The sequence below is a fragment of the Mobula hypostoma genome, chromosome 10 (genome assembly GCF_963921235.1).
Source record: "Mobula hypostoma chromosome 10, sMobHyp1.1, whole genome shotgun sequence".
Lineage (NCBI taxonomy): Eukaryota > Metazoa > Chordata > Chondrichthyes > Myliobatiformes > Myliobatidae > Mobula > Mobula hypostoma.
The window spans coordinates 56,231,350-56,237,329 of record NC_086106.1 but is presented as its reverse complement, the minus strand read 5'-3'; positions in this window follow the sequence as shown (position 1 = coordinate 56,237,329).

Below are 5,980 nucleotides of genomic sequence, written 5' to 3'. Positions count from 1 at the left end.
GGAGGCCATAGATGGGCATATCAGAATGGGAATGGGAAGTGGAATTAAAATGGATGGCCACTGGGAAATTCGGATTGTTCTGGTGGACGGAGCATAGATGCTTGGCAAAGCAGTCTCCCAGTCTACATCAGTCTCACTGATATGCAGGTGGCCGCAGTATATGACCCCAAAAGACTTATAGGTGAAGCGTCACCTCACCTGGAAGGACTATTTGGGGCCCTGAATGATAGTGAGAGAGGAGGTGTAGGGGCAGGTGAAGCACTTGTTCCACTTACAACATTAAGTGCCAGGAGGGAGATCAGTGGGGAGAGACAAATGGACAAGGGAGTCGCATGGGGAACGATCCCTGCAGAAAGCAGAATCTGAGGGGAGGGTTAAAAGATGTGTTTGGTGGTGGGATCCAACTGGAGGTAGCGGAGGTTTTGGAGAATGATGCGCTGGATGCGGAAGCTGGTGGGGTGGTAGGTGAGGACCAGAGGAACCCTATCCCTGGTAGCGTGGCAGGAGGATGGGGTAAGAGCAGAGGTGCGTGAAATAGAAGAGATGCTGTTGAGGGCAGTGTTGATGGTGGAGGAAGGGAAGCCCCTTTCTTTGAAAAAGGAGGACATCATTCTGGAATAAAAAGCCTCATCCTGAGAGAAGATGCAGCGGAGATGGAGGAATTGAGAGAAGTGGATGGTGTTTTTACAAGTAACAGGGTGGGACGAGTAGTCCAGGTAGCTGTGAGAGTCCATTGGTTTCTGATAGATGTTGGTGGATATGCTGTCTCTGGAGATAGAGACAGTGAGATCAGGAAAGGGAAGGGAAGTGTTGGAAAGGACCAGGTGAACTTGACGGCCAGGTGGAAGTTGAAGGCCAAGTGGATGGAATTGATGAGTTCAGCTTGGGTGTAGGAAGCAGCACCAATGCAGTCATCAAAGTAGCATAGGAAAATTGTGGGACGGTCACCAGTGTAGGCTTGCAACACAGACTGGTCAACATAGCCAACAAACAGGCTGCCATAGCTGGGACCCATGCGAGTACCCATGGCTACCCCTTCCGTTTGAAGGAAGTGGGAGGAGCCAAAGGAGAAATTATTAAGAATAAGGACAAGTTCCACTAGACGGACGAGAGGGCTGGTGGAGGGGAACTGGTTGGGTCTGGTGTCCATAAAGAAAAGGAGAATTTTGAGCCCTTTTTGGTGGAGGATGGAGGTGTATAGGGACTGGACATCCATAGTAAAAATAAGATGATGTGGGCCAGGGAACCTGAAATCCTTGAAAATATCAAGAGCGTGTGAGGTGTCACGGATGTAGATAGGAAGGGACTGAACTGGGGTGGGGGGTGGGGGAGGATAAAACAGTGGAGGTATGCAGAATGAGTTCAGTGGGGCAGGAACAAGCTTCAACAATGGGTCTACCAGCACAAGCAGGTTTGTGGATTTTGGGTGCATGGGAGGTGCATGGTGAGAGAACTATGAGGTTGGTTGCACTGGATGGGAGATCCCCAGAGTCAATAAGGTTGGTGATGGTGTGGAAGATAATGGCCTGGTGTTTCTTAGTGGGGTTGTGTTCGAGGGGTAAGTCTGAGAGTTGACGCTGGGCCTCAGCAAGGTAGACGTCAGTTCACCAGAGTACTACAGCACCTCCCTTATATGCGGGTTTGATGGTGAGGTTAGGATTAGTGCGGAGGGAGTGGAGAGCAGAGGGTTCGGAAGGAGTGAAGTTGGAGTTGAAGAGAGGGGTGTTAAAATCTGGACGGTTAATGAGACAGGTGCAACACCTGTGTAGCACCGTACAACCCAGGTTAATTAAACTCAAAATTGTAATGTTAGAAAGTTCTATCTTCGGAGGGATAAAAACGAGGTTTACCGATTAAAAAAAAGAGAATTTGAAAAGAATTCTGGACACAACACAGACAAAGAGAGAAACGCAGCAAGCTGAAGACATGAACTGTTAAGAGGGGAATTAGTAGTGAGTACCTTTCCCCTACTAACTTGAAACCCTCAGGGTGAAACCCCTGAAGGAGAGACAATAGCGATAAAAAACTTATTGAAGCTGCAGCTATAACGAGACAATATCGGCAGAGACAATTGTCCAAAATCCCTACCGTGTGGTCAGGAATTAGTTCTGCAAAATTATACCAAGGCATTTGGTCAACTTTTTGTACATTTGTGAATTGACTTTCTGTGGATGATAAACTATTTCATTCCAATGAACCAAGAAACAAGATGACGAGCCACCCAAGATGAAGAACCAGTGCGGGAACGAAATGTGTAATGATGCAGAGGATTTAATACGGTTGGATGTATAAGTTTATTTTATTCGAAGGATCTGAATTTGATTTTCTGCAGGAAATGATTATTTTTGCAAAGACTTTGATATGTTACTGAATGTGATTTACTTTAAGAGTTGTGATGTTGGAGAATTGCTGTGAAAGCAGTTAAACTGTGCATATATAATTTTTGAATTTGAATTTAAACTTGTAGATGTACTGCCTGAAACTGAAACTAAAGTTAACTATAATACTTGAGAATAGGAATTATATTTGGTTTTCTAACTCACTAGGGATAAGAAAGGGAAGTTTAGTCCGTAAACTTTTAAATAGGGAAAACACTTGATCTAATTAGTTAGAGAAATTGGAGTAACAAAGGTTATTCTAAGGAATATTACTGATTCTAATTGAAAAGGAATTTGTTGTGGTTTGATATCTAAGATCTGGAACCTAAAAAGAATGTGTGAATTTTGAATTGTTCTTGATCATGTAAATATTTTGTACATATTGATTTTTCTTATAAACACAACCTTATTTCCAGAAGTGTGTGGTTTCTATTCACCGCCTCCTTCCGTTACCTGGATTCTTCTGATGGCCGACTAGCAGATAGTGTAATTTGATTTTCTCTAAAGGAGGCTATGACTAGTCACACACGATAAGACTGGTGCTATACAGGTGTTACATAAAATTGGCGAGCCAACCAGGAGTATTAGATAACCAGTAGCATATCGATTAGTATACAAAGCATTAGAAGAATCTTATTGTTCACACTCACTTGTTTAATTAAGAGCAACAGTGAAAAGCAAATGGAAGTCATAGAGGAAAAGGGTGGAAATCCCAAATGCTGTTTTAATCAATGGCATAACAGCAACAGAACAAGATGAGGAAATACTGAACATTCTAAAAGACTATAGTTCATTTGCCAGAGTTATTCATCTAACTGGCCCTGGTGCAGAATAATAAGACCAGAACTCCTCAATTCAGAGCAGTCTCCTGTGATGCTAACCAGACTGAAACAGCTCTACCTGCTTTTCAGAATAACTCAAATCCTGAAATCCAAACTAATGGAGTTGCAGAGAAGCCATCCCTCACTCGCAGTGATCTAAACCCTCCAGGTGTTCAAAGTGTTGTGGTGTAGCACATTGTGCACGGTAATGACTTGATGGCTCATGGCAATCTACTAGTAAGGTTCCAAACTTTTGCTGGTCGAACCCCTCGTCCACCAAATGAGGCAGGTTATGAGATTTGGCATGCTAGTGTTGAACTGCCTTTGCAAGACGGAAGTGTGTCTGATTATCATAGAACATAGAAAATATGTGTAAGTGCTCTTCCACCAGCTTCTGACATCATCAAGTCAATAAGTCCTGGAGCTTCACCCGCTAATTACTTATGTGACGAGAATGCACATAGATTAAGATGTTAGCTGGCCTGGGCTGGCACCAGTGGGATCAGCAGTTGGTCTGCCACCTGTCTTCAGGAGAAAGAGAGATAAGGAAAACAATGGAGCAGCATTCGGAGATGTTAATGAAGGGACGGGAGAGTTTAACAGAAGGAGAGCTGTCAAGATCGGCTCCCCCTTTGAACCCTGAACTGTTTGAAGTGATGGACAGGCGATACCCCAGCAGGGGCATAAAAAGGGACAGGTTCGCTAAGGCAAGACACACACGACACCCCGAAGTAACGAGACCCTGGAAGCGGTGCGTCTCCCACAAGTCGGTGGGAAGTTTTGGAGGGCTGGACGCAGGACCAAGCCATAGACACACAGGGTGGAAAGGCACGATCAGCGGGAACCTGGTGTGTGTCCGCCCTTGCCTGGGTGCCAGGTTCACCGCAGAGAAACGATCGTATCTGGAAACGGAGGGGTCACGGTCGGTGACCTCAGAAGACATCAAAAAGGTCTCACCAGAAAGCTGACTGCAAAGAATATCGAAGGTCTGTGTGGAAGCCGTTTGAATATTCACTCGTTTTGTGCTCTCTTTCCCTCCCCCCACTGTCCATCTCCCACAGCAGTGATTACGGTGAACTGAACTGAACTTTGCGTCACTTTGAAACTGGTCATTTACCCCTAGACGACAATAGAGTTTGATTGATCCTGTTATCCTAATTCTGTGTACATGTATGTTTATCATTGCTGAACTGTTGCATTTATTATCCTTTTGATTAGAGTACTGTGTTGCTTGTTTCTTTAATAAAATTTTCTTAGTTCTAGTAATCCAGACTCCAACTGAGTGATCCATTTCTGCTGGTTTGGCAATCCAGTTACGGGGTACGTAACACTTACAACTCCTAGATTCAGCTTTTGCCACCATGCCACCATGAATTATTCACCAAAATCATGAACACGGTGGAGAACACCAGAGAAAAACCATCCGCCTACCTACAGCGGCTACTAGTAGCGTTGATACTGTCTGAAAAGTGAGGCGGAGTTGCAGAAACTAGCATCTCTTAAAGCAGTTTTGTAGGGGATGTTGGGACCACTCCCCAAAGTTAGAGCTGCAACTGGAACTGAAAAAACAAAACCCACCATCATTTACAGAACTGTTGACATTTCTATGTACCGAAGAAGACAAAGCATGCTTCTCAAACCGCACGCATGAAACAGCATTTTGGATTCAGCCAAACGACAGGTCAAGAAGATGATGTAGTTCAGCTAATATCAATTACTTCTCAGCTGATTAAACAAATTGCTGAGCTTCAAAGCCTTATTTCCAGAAGTGTGTGGCTTCTGTTCACCGCCTCCTTCCGATACCTGGATTTTTCTGATGGCCAACTAACACCTAGTGTGATTTGATTTTCTCAGAGTGCGGTGACACGTCACACGTGATAAGACTGGTGCTACACAGATGTTACATTTGGGAAGCCTGAAGGCGCACACTCAGTGATTCAGGAACAGCTTCTTCCCCGCTGCCATCCGATTCCTAAATGGACATTGAACCCGTGAACACAACATCACATTTTAAAGATAATTATTTCTGTTTTTCATGATTTTTGCATCATATACATATACTGTAAATTATTAATTTATTTATCATAATTTTTCTATATTATGAACTGAACTGCATTGAACTGCTGCTGCTGAGTTAACAAATTTCATGACACATGCTGGTGATAAGAAATCTGATTCGGATCTGATTCTGAGTGGCCTCGGTGAGCTAGAAGGGTTTTTACAGCATCCAACGGTTCCACAGACCACGCTGCTTGATTTATTTATTTTGATATTTTTAAATTTCCCACAGATGGCCTTGTGTCCGAGATTTACCGCTCAGATCTCCGGACAGCAGTCAATAACTTCATGACTGCTACCCTTGTAACTGTTTACATCCCTTGTTGAAGTACCCTTGCTGCTGTACAATTTACACTACTTCCTGGGGGCGGGGGGGGGGGCACATCTTTAAACCTGAACTAATGGCTTTGATTCCCCGTCCCAACTGGTCATGAATACCGCCAACATCTGAAAACATAGACAGCTCCTTTCAGACTATCACTAATCCCAAACTGCTCAGTCTCCCTTCGGGACCCTGCCGTTCACGGACTGTGAACCGCGCACACTCTCAGCACCATCACATTATCACTGAACAATCAGAATTCCACAGCACTCGGGCTCGACCAGTGAAGCGGACGGGGAGACTGAGACACACGTCAATGTGTGGAACTTCTCTCAACTCACTCTGCTTGGAAGTGAAGCTACACCCTTTCCGAGAATGGGGTGGGACGAGGATGAGGACTG